Genomic DNA, 19,852 nt, shown 5'->3' with positions numbered 1-19,852 from the left:
ATCTTATTGTAAAGTCATACTAAAAATTCAACTACAATGTGTCATTACTCAATACACTTGACTTACACAAGTATGAGGCAGTGCTATATATAAACTTGTGCACAGAGGATATATTTTGTGTTTATCAAAATGAGGTATTTATATGGCACAGTATCTTTTATGATGTCAAATAAGTGATGCAATTCTTCACAATAAATCCAAAGATAGGGTTAGATATAAAACTACTATAAACTTATATGAAAGTATTTGCCTAACCATAAAAAGAGGAAGTAGTAAAATGTCAATCAAACAGTAAGGTGGGTAATTCAACTTATGTACACTCCAAATTGTGATATATACATTAATGATTCATAATGTTCAGCTGTAATAATTTAAGACATTTTCAAGTTAACATTATATAGAACAATTTCGAGGATTTTTTCTATATTCATTCCATAGACCTTTCTAAGTTTACAATCTTCACATCTGCTTGAAATAACTGATACATACACTTCTAGAAGTTGAAAAGATATTTTAACCCTTTAAACACTTTTTGGGCTATAATAATAGTACTTCTTAATGTAAAATCATTACTTTATATGATTTTAGGCTATTAATTCTAAGACTGAAAAGGAACCAACTCTGTAAGTCTTAAAATTTTTTCATAGTATTTACTACTCTTTCAAGTTATAGTGTTTGTTTACTTGTGCATTTCCCTATTGTCTGTCCTATAAATAAAATGTAAGATTCACAAGGCAAGCATTTCCTCTGACTTACTCATTGAATAACCAGAATCTGAAATAGTTTTTGACCCATAGCAGGCATTCAAGGAACATTTGTACAATTCCATGTGCTTCAGTTTCTAAATCCAGGACAAGTGAACTTGACTCATAATCCCCTATAGATTGAATATTTGTGTTCCCCTCAAATTCATATATTGAAATTCGAATCCCGGGGTGATGGTATTAGAAGGTGGGGCTTTGGGGAGATGATTAAGTCATGAGGGTAGAGCCCTGAAAATGGATTTAATGCCTTTATAAAAACCAGAGAGGAAGACAAATCATAAGAGACTCTTAATCTCAGGAAACAAACTGAGGGTTGCTGGGATGGAGGGGGATGGGAGGGATGGGGTGGCTGGGTGATGGATATTGGGGAGGGTATGTGCTGTGATGAGTACTGTGAATTGTGTAAGATTGATGAATCACAGACCTGTACCCCTAAAACACATAATACATTATATATTAATTTTTTTTAAAAAAGGAGACTCCAATGAGCTCATTTACCCCTTCGAACATGCGAACAAGGATACAGGGAAAAAAATGATTATCTCTGAACTAGCAAGCAGGCCTTCATTAGACATCAGATCTGCTGGTGAATTATCAATCTCCAGAACTGAGAGAAATTGATGTTTGTTGTTTAAATTAGCCAGTGTATGTTATTTTTGTTATAGCAGTCCTAATGGACTAAGACAGGGTCTATGGAGGTCCATGAAAATTCATGTAGATGATCAAGACATGTAAGAAGTTCTATATATAAAATTTCATACTCCATTTTCTTTTTATGTGAATATGTGATTTTTTCTCAAAATAGTACATGACAATAGAGATTTAGAAATTCTGCTGTGATATTTATTTCACTACCAAATCTACTTACACTTTTTTGGTTACCAATTTGAAAAAGGAAAAAAAAAACAGAAAAAATAGTTTTGAATTTAATCAAATGTGAAATGAACAAAGATGGTGGTTAAAAAATAAATGAACTCCTTAAGAACGTATCTATGAATAAGCTACTGCATCTTCTGATATGTTTTAGTGAACGCATTTCATGACTAAATGCAATGATTAAGCTTTGGTTGGTTATACAATATATTTCCTATAATTGCATATGTTTTCGATGATAAACTTTATAACCAATGTTTAACTTATGCACACTACATGTTACAATTTGCTTAGTATATGTTTCTCTAAAATGATATACCCGAATTATGACCATTGATTGTCCCATCCAAATACACAAATGGCATTATACCAATAGAAATTCAAATAAAAATTGTTAGTCACAATAACACTCTAATAAACCAACTATTAATTTTTTCCCATACTCTATTACATATTTCACTATTCCTATATGGATTTGTGTCTGTACACATGAGTTTATGGCTTTGTGTGGAAGCTATCATAGTAAACGTATTTTTGTATGTTGCATTGTCTTCATAGATACCATTTAAGTAAACACATCAAATGTATTTAATTGGCATGATATACCTTTCTTTAATTGATATAATATGTATTGGTCAGCAATAAGCTGCTTCCAAATGTTTACTATTGAGGATAAAGTTGTAATGGATATCTTCAGGTATTATTCTTTTCCTCTAATCTGAATGATTTCCTTGGGATAGCTTACTAATAGTCAAAATATATAAATTTTTTAAGACCCTACAAGTATGTGAAATCACTTTCCAAAAAGGTTATACTTTTTTTTGTTTGTTTGTTTTATATTGCCTTCATTGTTAGTATTAATATCAGGCATTGATTGCACTACTTCATGGGGAAAAACAGTAATGAGAAAATACCCGTCTCTGGAGAAGGACATATTTATAAATCAAGGGTAGTTCTTGAAAATGTAGCCTATTAGCAAACACTGAGATCCCAAGAAGAGGGGGCAATGTCCATTACAATCTCAATATATAGGATAAGAGATTGACTTTATAAACATATTGAGATGGTAAACATCAATAAACACAGAAATTAATAAAATTGCAAGATGAAGAAACAAAGCAGGGAGAGAATCACTATTCAGAAATGAATGCATACAGGAAAGCATTACAAAAGAAGGTGACAGAGGGACAGCAGAGGGACATTCAACAGTCTGTCATTTCCTTGGGTATATTTACGATGTTTTACTTTTGGTTGAGGTGCATGTAATTGCCTACTTAAACCATTTTATTTTAAAAGTTGAAGTTTTATTTTTATTTTTATTTTATTAAAAAGTTGAAGATATTTGGGGCACCTGGGTGGCTCAGTGGGTTAATGCCTCTGCCTTCGGCTCTGCTCCGCAGGGAGCCTGCTTCCTCCTCTCTCTCTGCCTGCCTCTCTGCCTAGTTGTGATTTCTCTCTGTCAAATAAATAAAATATTTTTTTAAAAAGTGAAAAAAAATAAAAAGTTGAAGATATTTAATATGCTCTCGGGCAGAGGTCTCAGGCTCCTGGGAGGATGTAGAAATTTTGTACAACACGTCTTGCAGAATCCGAACAGCTGAGCTGGAGCCGGAAGAAGGAAAGAGCAACATCAGGGTCCTCTACAAAATGTGTAATTTTTTTTTAAAGATCCATTTTAATAAATGAATGAGTATCTTATTGTCTTTCTTGCAATTATCTTATAATTAGTCTTAATGTCTTACATGAAATTGAAGACACCATTTTCCTGTTCATGTGAATGGCAAACTATTAATGCAACTTAGATCTTCCCTAAGATATTTTCATCCACCAGATAAAATATTTGTTTCCAGCAAAATCTGCGTGTGTACATGAGAAAAAGGAGAAGGAGATAGAGGAGGGAGATAGAGAGACGAAAGGAATCAATCTTTATAAAAAATGGGCAAAGTCTATAAGATTTCTTGAGGCAGGTATTCACTATTCCCCCAAACTCTATTTACAACTGCTATAAAATAATAATCCCCTTTTCTTGTTCACTTTTATGGGCCTGTCCACAAACCTTAGAAATATTGTGTTTGGATGAAAAGGTAGAAATCTCAAAAAGAGTAAAAATAAAGATTTGAGCTTTTTAACTTTAGCAGAGGAACCTGCCCACATAGGCTGAGCTTTGCATTTAACCTCCCAAACAAGATTCCTTATCAAATATTTGTGACTTTTGAACAAAATTAGATGAAATCTGGTCAGCCATACACATACAAATAAAATAAGAATTTCAAAAAGTGCTCTACAATGTATTTTTTATCATACTTCTAGCTTATTTGTCAATTAAATTAGACAAAATTTTTCAGGTCATTTTGAGACTTGGTCCAGTTTGTGACTTATGGTAACTGAGCTTTTCTAATGTATAGTCTTCCTGTTAAAAAAGAATCTTTGAGGAGAGCATTCATTGAGAATTAAAAACAGGTAATGAATAGAAAGTAACAGATAATACATTGTTTTTGTTTACTTTTTCTTAATCCCCTCACATTCAGTTAACCCACATGAAAGTATGAGCTTTTAAAATTAATGGAAACTTTTCTTTCATAGCTTATTGTTTGAGCAAGAATAAAGAAGGGATTTACTTGAATTTGTCACAGTATAGAGACTTTTTGCAAACTATCATTTCACTCTATTTGATATCTACTCGTGACATTAAAACAATTTGTTGACTTAAATATGTGCTATGAGAATCACTCTGCTACCTGGAAACAAGAAATGCATATGTATATACTTACTCTAGCAGGGGCAGATTCCAAAAAATTGCATCTGTGAATTGCAGCCAAGTTCATGAGCATGATCCCTTAGTTTGGTATCAGATGTAGATATTTTAAAGATCGTGCTAGCTATAAAAACTATGAATTAGCTTACGTGGAAAAAAAAGTATTCAATAGTATTTCTTTTTTTTTTTTTAAGATTTTATTTATTTGACAGAGAGATCACAAGTAGGAAGAGAGGCAGACAGAGAGAGAGGGGGAAGCAGGCTCCCTGCTGAACTGAGAGCCCGATGCGGGGCTTGATCCCAGGACTCTGAGATCATGACCTGAGCTGAAGGCAGAGGCTTAACCCACTGAGCCACCCATGTGCCCCTCAATAGTATTTCAGAAAGAAGTGTTCAACATTCTGATCTTTGAAGTTAGACATAACCAAGGGGTTCCTGGCTCTGCTCTTGTTAGACATTTGATTTTAATCCTGCTGAGCATCTTCAGTTTTATCCTCTCTAGAATGAAGAAAGGAACTTTTTTATAATATTGCAAAGAGTCATAAATACATTGTAAATAGATAATGTGGTATGGAGTCCATGGTAGTTGCTAAATAAATCATGGTGATAAAGTGATTTAGAATATACAGATTATTTCTTGGTTTACCATGTTTAGAGGATTAGATTATACATAATAATATAATATGATATAATATATAAGAGTATATTTATATTATATGTAATTTTGTACAATAACTTGATTGAGAGATCTGTGCTTGATTTCCCTACTATTTATTTGTGAACACATTTAATAAATCATTTGTGTATTGGCTTATTCTTCATATTCTATATAATATCCTCTCTTCTCTGCCTTATACTAAGTCATTGACTAGTATCATTGATAAGGATCCTAGAATACTGTGTGCTTTTTTTATTGTTAATTTTTACACTTAATTGCAAAAAAGGCTTGGTTTTATATAATTCCCCCCAAAAGCTCTGGGAAGGCATAAACTGTATGTGTGTGTATGTGCATATGTGTGTGGGTATGTGTGTGTGATTCCTGCAGATTAGCAGAGTGTCTGATCCAGTGAAGGAACTTAATAAAAGACATTTTCTGAACTGAGACCTGTTATGCTATTCAACCACATTTGTAATGATAGCACCCAAAGTTTTCAATCCTACTACAAATGAAACTGAATCAGAAAATTACTTTTGCTTTATGGATAAAATATTTTATATTAACAGGTTGAGTGCTGCTGAAATATAAATGTTTACCTCTTCTCAAACTGTTGAAAGAGATAAGAATGAATAATAATAGTATGGTACTACCAGAAGGAAAGAAAAAAAAAATGAGCTATAAAATAAATACTCAAAAAAGTTTCTTTGATTTTCAATGACTTTTCCCTTTACACTAAAGCATTAAAATAAGTAAGTTACAGTTTAAGAGGAAGATTAATATGGTATTTAAAAGAGACCTATGACATGTATACCTTAATTTATACAACATTGTATGTGAAGTATATCTACGTGGAGCTGGGAGGAAAAAGAAACCCATAACAAATTGCATATGACCCAAGAAAATATTTCAGTTTGTTATATAAATAAATATTGTAATAAATATAAATAAATATTGTTTTATATATTGTGAAATACTCTTGTGACTTCTTCCTTTGGTATTTGAAAAATAATATTCCTCTGTAAATTCTTGGTATTACAAAGAAATAAAAGAAGACCCCATCCCATACATACCCACCCAACGAGGTGGAAACGTTTCAGAAAATTTGAGAAAATGCCATGCTTGTTTGTTTATATACTTAAAAGCTGTCATCAGATGAATATCAACTAGACAGTTGGTTTTGCTGCATATCATAAATCTGTCATGGCCAACTTTATCATTTGCTGTCTGACACTTTCCAGTACTAATCATCTCTGTGAAGAATAAGAAGTTGGAGTGGAAAACTCTTTGTAAACCCTCTCTGTAGTACATTTGTCAGTTTCATGTTTTTAAGCCCTTGCCGCTACTGTGGCGACGTTTCTAATTCATTCTCATTTGAGAGTCCTCATTTTATCTACTTTTCAGAGTGCAGTGTTATCTGATGTTGTTTCATGCTGAGATGAAACACTGACTGTATCAGTAGGGATAACTGCTGAGAAGAAAGAAGAAAAGAATCGCATATATCTAACAGTCCAGAATTTTCACTGGGGCTGTGCTGAGCTAGAGGATTTACTTATCTCCCAAAAGGATTGTTTCATAATATATAGGTTCTTATAAACTTTTAGACGTGCAAAGGAAGTAAGAACTCAAATGCAAGTTACACATATGGGTGAAGTCTTCAAAGTGATCTCTTTTTGTCACTTTCTTTTTATTTCCCAGAAGAAAACAGTTTTGCATATGCAACAAGATTGTCCTTGGGAACTTTGATCTAAAGGATAGAATTTAAGAGTTTAATCTCTGCAAATAGGCAAAACTTTAACTTTGTTTATGTGATCACTTAGCAAGTGTGCTCACTAAAGTACAGTTGGGAGTAAATATTTCAAAAAACCATGACACAATTAAAATGGTTGAGGAAATTATGTGATCTGCCATTTTAAAAAAGTTAACTACTTTATTTATTTAGCATTTTTTCCCCCTAGGTTAGAGTCATGATCTCATGCCTAGAATATATTCTAGTGCAGTTTTTAAATATAAAAACCTTGAAGAATCTAAACAATCTGCTCATATCTTGAAAATCTTTTTAAAAATCATATGATAAAACCCTTAGCAAATTTTAGCTTTAACCCTAATTTGGATGATAGGCAACTTTTTCAAACATGACATATCACTCCAGTTACATTAGATAATATTTATAAAGCTTTTTATGTCAATCTTGGAACATAATGTAATATAGGTGTTAGTGAAAAATAGAAGTCAGGGGGCGCCTGGGTGGCTCAGTGGGTTAAAGCCTCTGCCTTCGGCTCAGGTCATGATCTCAGGATCCTGGGATCAAGCCCCGCATCGGGTTCTCTGCTTGGCGGGGAGCCTGCTTCCCCCTCTCTCTCTGCCTGCCTCTCTGCCTACTTGTGATCTCTGTCTGTCAAATAAATAAATAAAATCTTTAAAAAAAAAAATAGAAGTCAGGGTAGCAGTAGTGAAGTAGTCGTAATAGTAATATCTTTAATAATTTCCCTTTTGAAAAGCTAATTTAAAAAATACTACTAATATTTGACATCAGTGATTATCAGAGTCACTAATGGATAGATTAGATTCGTAGTTACCAGTCCATAATTCATATTTGTATGCAAATTATGTTATAATTACAGTCCATTGCTTATTAAGACAAAGCTATTTATGTGTTAGGTTAATGTTTAATTGATAAGTTTAAGATTATAGCAAAATGCAAAATAAGTGCAATGTAATGGTATGCTTCATCTTAATTACATTCATATTCGTAAAGATTTTCTCCTCTTTTTCCTCTCCTAAACAAGAAAGAAAATATTTCATAAAATCCTTCATAATAAGAAGCACCATATGGCTCGTTATTTAATCAATTAGAGGAAATTGAGAAGAACAGATTGTTCTTTTGTAATGCAGTAAATCTTCACTTTACCTTCCATTACAGTGAAATTCTGACCTCAGAATTTTAGGTTTGATACCAGGCCTTTGATCCTGGACACAATTTGTTAACCCTAAACAATAGATTTGCTGTACTTATGTTTGATCATTTAGATCATCAAAAAATACTCTTGACTGTCAAAATAATAACTGAATTCTCAATATTAGATATATCCATGAAGAATGTCAAAAAATAAGGATGATATAGTTCGAGGTCACATTTAAAATTAACTTCATCAGGGCACCTGGGTGGCTCAGTGGGTTAAGACTCTGCTTTCAGCTCAGGTCATGATCTCAGGGTCCTGGGATCGAGCCCCCATCGGGCTCTCTGCTCATCAGGGAGCCTGATTCTGCCTCTCTCTCTCTGCCTACTTGTGATCTCTCTCTCTGTGTCAAATAAATAAATAAAATCTTTAAAAAAAAATTAATTTCATCTTGGAAGACTAAAACATCAAGAATAAGAAAAAGTGAAAGATTCTACACTGAAACATTGTAGCACATAGAAAACTAAATTTTCATATAAACATGAATTATAATAAAGCACAATAAATAGGATAGTATAAGGATCTCTTAGTATAAGTGAAGAAATTGTCAACTGATAAAGCATCTAATGAATGGGAAAAGCACAAGTAGAGTTAGTATATGAGACACACTTGTTTTCCTATTCTTAGTTATGCAAATGTAATTACCTACAGACATCATATAGATGCCTTAAGAGAATTAGGTGGACTGGTAGCATTTGATGGCAGCCTCAGTGCCCAGGATAATAAAGAATGTTGGAATGTGGCGAACTGGACATCAAGCTCCCCATCCAAAAGGCACAGACACTACCACTTTTTTACTTTTTGTGTTAATTTCTTAAATAGACTTTTTTTTTTTCTTAAATAGACTTTTTTAAAACAGCAGAGATACACAATGAAATTGAGTAGAAGGTACATAAATTTCACATATATCCTCTGCCAGGACTCAGGCACAGTCTTGCCCACTATCAACATCCTACACCAGGGCAATACATTTGTTAGGACTGATGAACCTCCATTGACACACGATTACCAAGAATTCACAATTCGCTTTAGGGCTCATTCTTTGTGTAAATATACTTGTTCATAATTGTAATGAAATTGAGTAGAAGGTACATAAATTTCACATATATCCTCTGCCAGGACTCAGGCACAGTCTTGCCCACTATCAACATCCTACACCAGGGCAATACATTTGTTAGGACTGATGAACCTCCATTGACACACGATTACCAAGAATTCACAATTCGCTTTAGGGCTCATTCTTTGTGTAAATATACTTGTTCAAAATTGTAATGACATGGATCCATTATTATAGTATCATACAAAATGTTTTCACAGCCTTAAAAATCTTCTGCTCTCCGTCTTCATCCCTTCCTTCTACTTAACCGTGGGAACCACTGACCTTTTTATTGCCTCCATAGTTTTGCCTTTTCGAGAATGCCAGTCATACAGTTGGAATCATACACTATGTAGACTTTCAGATTAGCTTCTTTCACTTAGTAAAACACATTAATGTTTCCTTCATGTCTTATTATGTCTTGATAACTCATTTCTTTGTAGCACGAAATAACATTTCATAATATGGATACCACAGTTATATTTATTCATTCACCTTCTTAAGGGCATCTTGGTGCTTCCTCTTTTTGGAAATTATAAATAAAGCTGCTATAAGCATCTGTGTGCAGGGTTTTTTGTTGTTGTTGTTGTTGTTTGTTTTTTAAAGACTTTATTTATTTTTATTTGACAGACAGAGATCACAAGTAGGCAGAGAGGCAGGCACAGAGAAAGGGAAGCAGGCCCCCTGCCTAGCAGAGAGCCCAGTGTGGGCTCCATTCCCATGACCCCGGCATAATGACCTGAGCCGAAGGCAGAGGCTTTAACCTACTGAGCCACCCAGGCGCCCCATGTGTGCAGGTTTTTGTGTAGAAAAAGTTTTCAACTTCTTTGTGTAAATATCAAGGAGCACATTCGCTTGATTGTATGATAAAGTATGTTTACTTTTCTTCAGAAACTGCTAAACTGTTTTCCAGAGTGGTGTGTATCATTTTGCATTTCCACTGGTAATAAATGAATGAGAATTCCTGTTGCCACATCCTCACTACCATTTGGTTTTGTCAGTGTTTTGGATTTTGGTCACTCTAATTGTTATAGTGACAACTCATTACTGTTTTAATTTACAATTTCCTAATGGCATACTATGTTGAAAATCATTTCACATGGTTATCTGTCATCTATATATCTTCTCTGATGAAGTGTCTATTTAGGCCTTTTGCCCATTTTTAAATTGGGTTATTCATTTTTTTAACTGTTGAGTTTTAAGTGATCATTCAACACCTCAGATAACAGCTCTTTATCAGATACATCTTTTGCATTATTTCCTCCCAATATGTGGCTTGTCTTCTAATTCTCTTGATATTTTCTTTTGCAAAACAGAAACTTTTAATTTTAAAGAAGTTTAGCTTATCAATTTTCCTTTCTTAAATGATACTTTTGGTTTCATATCTAAATAATCCTAGCCATACCTAAGGTCATTTAGATTTTCTCCTATATTTTCTCCTAGGAGATTTATATTTGTGTTCCACATTAGGTCTCTGATCTATTTTTGAGTTAATTATTGTGAAAGGTGTACAGTCTGTGTATAGATCTTTCCTTCCTTCCTTCTTCCCTTCCTTCCTTTTCTTATTACACATGGATGTCCAGTTGTTCCAGCATGATTTGTTTAAAAGACTATCCTTGCTCTATTGCATTTTCTTTGTTCCCTCATCAAAGATGAGCTCTTTATGTGGATCTATTTCTATGCTATATATTCTGTTCTTCTTTTTTTATATATATTTATATATATTTTATATATATTCTGTTCTGTTCTTTTGAACTATTTGTCTTTTTTTTCTCTTTGTTTTTTGTTTTTTGGGTTTCTTTCTTTTTTTTTTTTTGTTTTTCTTTGCAAATGCCACTCTCTTGATTATTGTAGATTTATGGTTAAGTCTTAAAGTTATGCAGTATCAGTCCTCCAATTTTGTCTTTCTCTTTCAATAATTATTGACATATCTGGGTCTTTGCTAAATCTATCCATTTTTAAATATTAGCAAAAATATTTTTTAATATCGTGCATGCCAACACTCTATAGAGCAAATTCAACATCTTTATAACCTCTTTTTACCCCACAGATTGCAAGTGTGTGAAGCCTACCCCAACATATCAATATAGTATTTTGACATGATTTCTAGATAATTTCTGTTTCATATTTATAGCAGGACAGTAAGTGGGAAATTCAGATTACCTTCAAAATTACTATTTAGAAAGTATAAAACAGAACTGATCACTCAATAGTTAGCTGTCCTAGCAGATCTGTCACCAAATGAAAAGAGCCTATTATTTACTCAAAACAGAAGCAGGGACTGTGGTCATCTAGAGTTAAGGTGAATCAGTTACCACGGAAACTATATCCAAGGAGATATCAAGAGGGACTCTTGCTTGCTTAGTATTGGAATCACTGCTGAAACCATACAGGAGTTACCATGGAAAGGTGGTTTGACAGAAGATGTCCTTCTTTATTATTTTAATGTGGCCTTCTTGTGTCATTTTCTAGATGGAAGCAATATCTCCTTGATTTGACTATACCTCTCCCTGCTTTAAGCCCCTGAAAAAAAATTCTGCACTTGCCATCTAGAATGCTTCCCCTGGTCCTATCCTCTCCCACCCCCCGAGATCAACATTAATTCCTTAAGTAAGCCTTTTGTTGATCTCCAAGATTATATTACATTTTTTATCTCATACTCTCAAAATATCTTTGACTTCTACTGAATACGCTTATCATAGTTTTAAAAGAATAGTTAATTTTGTATTTGTGTGTTTAATTCTATGTTATCTACCAAAATATTAGCTCCATAATAGCAAAAGCCATGACTGAATTACCCTCCAGTGTACCTTGTGTCTAACATGGTCTTTACAAATAGGCCTTTTTATGGCCTTTTTATGGGTAGAATGAATAGATAAATATGAATATATTGTTGGCCTTTGTAAATGTATTACTCTGAAAAGATAGTAAGAAACATTATTTCATTTAAACGTAATGGAAATGAAAACTGAGAACATCTGAGAGTGGACTCAAAAAATTATCACTGACTCTAACAAGAGCAAAAGCAGTTCTTCAGTTTCTAATTGTACTAGCATAACTTGAAAATAGTTGCCAAGCACAAATAAACCAACAAGAAATGGAAGCTATCTTGTTCACCCTGTGTGGAGTTAAGGGTTACTTCATTTTTTTTTTTTTTTGGTACAGCTTTTACTATGTTAACATTAATTTAAGAAGGACTTATTGAATGCTTTCTTTATTTCTTGGAATTAGTCATTCCCTTTAAGTGGGCAAGTCCAGAATCGTGACACGATTTTCTTTACAATATTAAAAGCCCTAGATTATTATGTTGAGATTTTATTTTCTTGAAACTTCTAATAATAAAACAAAATTGCAATTTCACAGCTGTGATGGTTCCTTGGTTTCCATAGAAGATGTTTTTATAAAGCAAGGGTTGAGAATCCATCCATATTCAAATGTTCCCCTTGCATGATGGCTCAATTATTATTGTTGGTACTAATCATCTCAGTACTTGGCAAGACTCATTCATACTGCAGGAAAGCAAACTTTCCCAGAAATCAAAACACCAAATGTTCTGAACAAAATAATTGGAGGATAAGGGTCCCCTTAGAATCTGAAATTTTCACTTGACAGAACCTTGACAAATGTGAGTGGGTGTTTAATCAAAAGGATATTTGTCATAGAGCATAGCTCACAATTTTCAACACAGCAAAGGAAATATTTGGTTCCTATGGTGCAAGTGGAGCTTAAATCCAGACAGACCATTCCAAGTCTCTGATCCAGACTGATTTTTAATTCGGAAGTCAATGGCTTGAAGATTCAATTTCTGGGATTTGCACAGATATGAGAGCAGTGGCTTACTTTCCTACCAAAGGCAGTGATGGTAGAACTGTGCATGAACACACACAGGTCTAGGAACTGAGCTGAATGCCTGAATTAAAGACAGACGCAGGATTCTTGTCTGTATATTTATAAAATGGAACTGATATTTTCAGAGTCATAATGTTTGTGTTTACATGCATTCACCCTTTGAAAATCATTACCAAAAAAGGGTGAGGGGTGTGATTTTATACTTCATTTTTTGTTGATTTTGTTAAGTTTCTCAAATTTAATGATTTTAGATCAACTGGCTTATCTTGCAAAATGTCAATTATTAAATGTGAGGTAGACTATACCTTGAGGAATGTTTAAAGTTACTTATATCTTCCAATAAAATCTATCTGGCATCTAGAGTGATTCTTTTGGTGTAACCTGTTTTTTTCCTCATATATGTTTATGCATTAGAGAAAGCAAAGGTATTTAAAAGTATAAAGTATAAAAGTATAAAGTCAAGAAAACCCCATTTTTTTTAAAAAACAGGTATGAATATATATGCATTTATATGTGGAAAACACAAGAGTTTATAATTTATATCCAGATTATATATCCAAATCCTTCCCTCTTTTCTTTCTTTCTCCTTCCTCCCTCCCTTCTTTCCTTCCTCTCTCCTTCCCTCCCCCTCCCTTCCTTTCTTTCTTCCTCCCTCCCTCTCCCACCCTTCCTTCCTTCCTTTCTTCCTTCCTTCCTTCCATCTATCATCTATCTACTCAAATTATTTTGTGAAAAACAAAGCAGTTTATAATTGCTGATCCCTTATTAAGTATTGGGCATAATTTTAAAGCCTTATTTAAAATAATCCTTACAAACATATTTTAATAATACTATTTGACAACTGAACATATATTAAAGCACATAGTAGCCAAGTATTATGCACAGCAAGTTAATGAAAGATCCTGCATTCTAATCTAGAATGTCTGACTTCTGAATCCATTTTCTCTTTAGATTTATTTATCTATTTGACAGAGAGAGAGAGAGAGAGAGGCAAAGAGAAGGACCAGGGGAGGAAGGGCAAAGAAAGAAGGAGAAGCAGGCCCCCAACTGAACAAAGAGCCCAATGTGGGGCTTGATTCCGGAACTCTGGGATTATGACCTGAGTCAAAGGAAGATGCTTCACTGAGTCACCCAGGTACCCTGAAACCATCTTCTTAATTGTTATATATCAGAGGTCAAAAATTTATCTCATATATGCATTTTTCCTTAAATAACATTATCTTTATTTAACTTTGATTCCCATGAGCATGCTATTACTTTTTATTGGTGGATCCATCAAACTGAGGATCCCAAATAGATCCTCTAAGATTTTTATGATTTTTCATTTTCCCGATTTTTCATTTTGCTTTTGTGCAATTGGTCCATTCCAGGTCAGTCGGTTTGTTTATTGTCATACACAGAACCAGGTTAATCGGGATGCCTGGGTGGCTCCGTCTATTAAGCGACTGCTTTTACCTCAGTTCATGATCCCAGGGTTCTTGGATGGAGTCCCGCCTGGAGCCCTGCAGGGAACTCCACATGGAACCCTGGCATCAGACTCTCTGCTCAGCAAAAAGCCTGCTTCTCCTTTTCCCTCTCCCCTGCTTGTGTTCTCTCTCTCTCTGTCAAGTAAATAAATAAAATCTTATAAAAAAAATAGAATCAGGTTAATCACTTTAATCATGTTACCACATAATTCTTGCAATGATAACTTTTTCACCTAATGAATCCACTCCAATTCAACCTCTGTTTGGTTATAATCTAAGGCTGAACTTCTTTCCTAATAGTTGTCCAAAACTTTAAAACTGAGCAACTTCACTTTCTTTCGGGACCATAGATGTCATTTGCCCTAGAGACAGGGATTTATCACATTATACTTCCTGAATTCTGAATATTACTTTCTGTCCACAGCTATATGCATGCCTGAACATGTATATCACTGTGCCAGAAGATGTATTTCTGTCCCTTGATTTGTTTGCATGTTGATATCTATATGATTTTTGCATTATAGCTGGAGAATATGATTCTTACATTATGTTGAAATTTAAGATTTATAAATTTCTGAGTAGCATATTGTGTGAATTTTAATTTATCAGACATTTCTTTTTCAAGCCCACTCTTTAAAAAATGATAAGAAAATATCTCACAATAAGACTAAATATAATTCTGGTATTCTGATACTCTTGTTCTCAAGCAGAACACTATGTGCCAGTTATCAGTACCAGGAGAAGACTTCAACAGCATGGAGAATAGCAACAATCATCACAATGCCAGGCACCAGAACAAATCAGAAGCTAACATGTATCTTGAGTTTCTAAAGAAAATATAGCACAGTCAGGCACTGGATAGAACAATGCCTTTACCTGTGTAGAGAAGAGAGAGTAAGAGCAGCTCCAATAGTGTGCACTGAGAACAACTGAGGCACACAATTAAGCAAGAAGGAACATTAATTGAGTATAGAACAGAGAAAGATATTCCCACACAGGCTGATAAGCCTGGCAAGGGCTATATGGGCTCTTTATTTCTTCCCATAAAGAAGTGTTTCGGGCCTAAGACTCATTCTTATGTAGCCAGGCAGGGGTCAAATGAGCATGGCATGCCTTGCCCAACACATATGTATAGATAGGTAAATTAACCCGAGTGGAAAGATAAGTGATTTGTTTTCATTAAGTATGGACAGGCTACAGATGTTATACTTAGAGGGATTCCTTCATATCTACTGTACCCTGTTAAGGATTCCTGCCATGTTTAACATAGAGTCTTCTTTCAAATAAAAAAAGAAGAGGGGCGCCTGGGTGGCTCAGTGGGTTAAGCCTCTGCCTTTGGCCCAGGTCATGGTCTCAGGGTCCTGGAATCGAGCCCCCCATTGGGCTCTCTGCTCAGCGGGGAGCCTGCTTCCCTCTCTCTCTCTCTCTCTGCCTGCCTCTCTCCCCACTTGTGATCTCTCTCTCTCTGTCAAATAAATAAATAAAATTTAAAAAAAGGAAGAAAAAAAAAAGCACTGGATTTTGGTAGCACGTTGCAGATTTTTTTTTTTTTTGAGTTCATGCCTTTAAGATAATTTATATAATTATAATCTATTATATCAACTAATAATATAGTTATGTGTAAATGACAATCTAACTTCAATTTTATTTTAGCAACAGTCCATGTTTTCTCTCTTTGGTATATCAGCTTTCCTTCTGTAATTGAATATCTGTTTTCTAACTACATTGTGAGATCTTTGAGACTATAAACAAATATCCTCTACTTTGACATACCTCATCAAAACAGCTTGTCAACATTATATTCTATTTCTTTTTTTTTTAGATTTTATTCATTTGTCAGAGTCAGAGCGAGAGAGAGATTGAGAGCTCAAGCAGGGGGAGTAGGAGCCAGAGGGAGAACCCGGCTTCCTACTGAGCAAGAAGCCCAAAGGGGGACTCAATCCCAGAACCCTGGGATCATGACCTGAGCCAAAGACAGACACCCAACTGACAAGCCACCCAGTCATCCTGCATTATATTCTATTTCTCTATAACTGTTATATGGATGTGTCCACCACAACTGGTGTTCTTTGTCATAAAGGAAACATTAAAAAACTTTTGCCTATAAAGTTTATTACATTCTTAGTGAATATTTTAGTCCAATTTATTTAAACATATATATACATATATATAATTATAGTCAACATATGTGTTTATTTTATATGTGCATATATATCTATATCTATATTTAATAACCACACAAAAGGACTATTAATTAGTAAAAGTTTTACTAATTCAAGTCTTTATTTTTTTCCATGATATTGACCTTTTAAAATGAAGGTTTTAATTTGAGAAGTTTTAAAAAGATCAGCCAAATAGTTATAGTCTTTTTCAAGACTATGTTTTAACCCATTTTCACTTATGCATTCTATTTATGTATATCTTAATTAGTCAAGGAATGAGGTGCCAAAAAAAGTGCAGCATTTTAAGATTTTAAGAAAACAAAATAGTATGTCTGACTAGGAAATCTGTTTTTCATCAGAGATTGTCTGCTCACCAGGTAAATTCCTTACTATCTATCTATCATGGACTTCAATTTTCCAACAGAATAGCCTGATTCATCACTGTTATGCCAATGACACCCTGCTCTATCTGTCGTTGCCTAGCGATTCCCCTGGGGAAATTCTAATATTTCAGGCTCATGTGGAAGATATTAAGTTTGATATCACAAAATTTCTTTCACCTAGAAAATACTAGAATGGGGGATATGCATTGACTTTGACTATTCATACAGGAATTTTAGACACTTTAAAAGAATCACAAAAAGTTGAATGTCAAAATTTCATTTAATCCATGATAAATGAGACCCAAAAAGAAAATGTGATATAGCTTTGACCACCAAACCAATTATTTAAGAGATTTAAATCTACATTTTCTAACTTTAAAGCAGTGTATGAACCCTCTATTAAACATTTTATATATGGTTGGCCCTTAAACAAGATGAGTTTGAACTGTGTGGGACTACTTATACACAGATATTTTTCAATAGAGTACAGTATTATAAGTGTGTTTTCTCTTCCTTATGACTTTCTTACTTTCTCAATATTTTTTCTCTGGCTTACTTTATTGTAAGAACACAGCAGATAATAGATATAACATACAAAATATCTGTTAATTGACAGTTTAGGTTATTTATAAGGTTTCTAGTCAACATCAGGCTACTAGTAGTTAGATTTTTGGGGAGTCAAAAGTTATACCTGGATTTTTGACTGTGCAGGTAGATTGACACCCTAACCCGAGGGGTTCAAGGGTCAAATGCAGACCTGGCAAGCCAGGCCACACAAGGCAAATTATAGTCCCAGTGTTATAATGACAAAGAAACCCCATTATGTGTTGCTCATACCCATTTCTCTTGCCCTTCACATTTTACTCACACTACCACTTCAGCTCCTTCCAGATCTCTTCATCCTTTTTAATCTTCCTCCTTCTCCCAGTATTTGTTCTAATTACTAATAAAGCACAAATGCATTAAATTATTGTATCATTTTTTGCCAAACAAAGTTTTACTCAAAGAGGGACCAATTCAGTTTCTACCATTGTCTCTGGGCTTATTTTCACTCCACATTATACACTTTTTAAACTACTCAAAACCTTAAGTCATTAACTATTATTGTCTACTGCTATATACTCTCTGGCTTCTGCTTCTCTGGTTTCAAAAACTGGCCTCTTGAGCTTTTGGACTTTAACATGATGAGCAATCCTGACATCTGATCTTTGGAGATGCCACTTATGATAGAGTAGAGTTCTGGTGAAGAAAGAGATGTGAACAATCAGAGTTATACTATTTACAGTTTCATTTATTTTGGGGGGCAAAGATCTCAATGGTTTCAGAGAGTGTACAAAAATTATCTACAGGAAGTAGATACAGCAGGGAAAATTCAGGAATTCTCCTGCCCTCACAAAATTTATATTCTTAGTTAGGGATGTAGATAAACAAATGAAAATTTGAATGGATATACAATGCAAAGTTAAGTACCAAAAATACTATGAAGAAAAAGCAGGGAAAGGAAATTTAGAATAATGTTGATTGACAAGATGTTTTAGATATTCAGGGAAGTTTTGCTAAAGAATGAGTTTGGGCAAAGACCTGAATAAAAAGACCTTTCAAATGACTATGAATGGTGATTGGAGTGAGAATAGCAATGTAAAGATCCCGGTGAGGGAATAGCTACTTTATTTGTGAAAAAACAAAACAAACAAACAAAAAAAAACAAAAGCCAAAGCGATGGGATATGCAGCATCCTGGTACATATGGACAGGCTACTGATGCTTTACAATAAAGGCAATTCACATTACTATAATGTTCAGCAAGCAAATCATATTAGACACTTCATCAGTGCCAGGGTGAGGGGAGCTAATCCCCCACACAGTTGAAAATTCACTTATAACTTCAAGTATCCCAAAACCTTTTAATTAGCCTACTAATCAGTAGTGCAGAAGCCTACTGATAACATAAATAACAAATTAACACATATTTTATATGTATTATATGCTATATTTTTTATTTTATTTTTTCAGTGTTCCAAGATTCATTGTTTGTACTATATTCTTACAATAAAGTAAGCTAGAGAAAAGAAAATGTTATTAAAATTTCATAAGGAAGAGAAAATACTTTTACAGTACTGTATTGTATTTATTTTTTAAAAAAATCTGCCTGGGGGTGCCTGGGTGGCTCAGTGGGTTAAGCCTCTGCCTTCGGCTCAGGTCATGGTCCCAGGGTCCTGGGATTGAGCCCCGCATCGGGCTCTCTGCTCGGCAGGGAGCCTGCTTCCTCCTCTCTCTCTGCCTGCTTCTCTGCCTGCTTGTGATCTCTGTCAAAATAAGTAAATAAAATCTTTAACAACACCAAAAAAAATTCTGCCTGTAATTGGGCCTGCACAATTCAAAGCCGTGTTGTTCAAGGGTTAATTTTTCTGTAATTCCATTTATATGAAGTCAAAAACAGTCAAAGTTAATCTATGGTGTTAGAATAATTACTGTAGGAAGAAAGAGCAAACTTGATAACCCCTTTTGAAGAATTTATAGTATTTCATTTTTTGGTCATGGTATATTCTCTTTATAAAATTTTGTGTGTTGTACACTCATAATGCCCTCTTCTGTAACAATTGTACTACAATAGACATATTTTAACAATCGCAATGCCAGTGGAAGAACATAAGTAAACACTGGGGAAAGCAAATGAAAATATCAGCATTAGAGAAGCCCATCAGTCTAGAACCTAGAGAGGAAAGACTAGAGCATATTATGGTAGTTTAAGAGAGTGTCATTAGCAGGTAGTTAGTATAGTTCTTTTCGAAAACCAACACTACCCAGGTTCTAACTAAGAAGAGAATTCAATAGAGTTTGAGAGACAGAACAGGGAATTGAAATAAATTTTATAAATAACAGAGTGTTC

Source organism: Meles meles, chromosome 2 (genome assembly GCF_922984935.1).
Source record: "Meles meles chromosome 2, mMelMel3.1 paternal haplotype, whole genome shotgun sequence".
NCBI lineage: Eukaryota > Metazoa > Chordata > Mammalia > Carnivora > Mustelidae > Meles > Meles meles.
Note: the sequence above shows the minus strand (reverse complement) of the source record.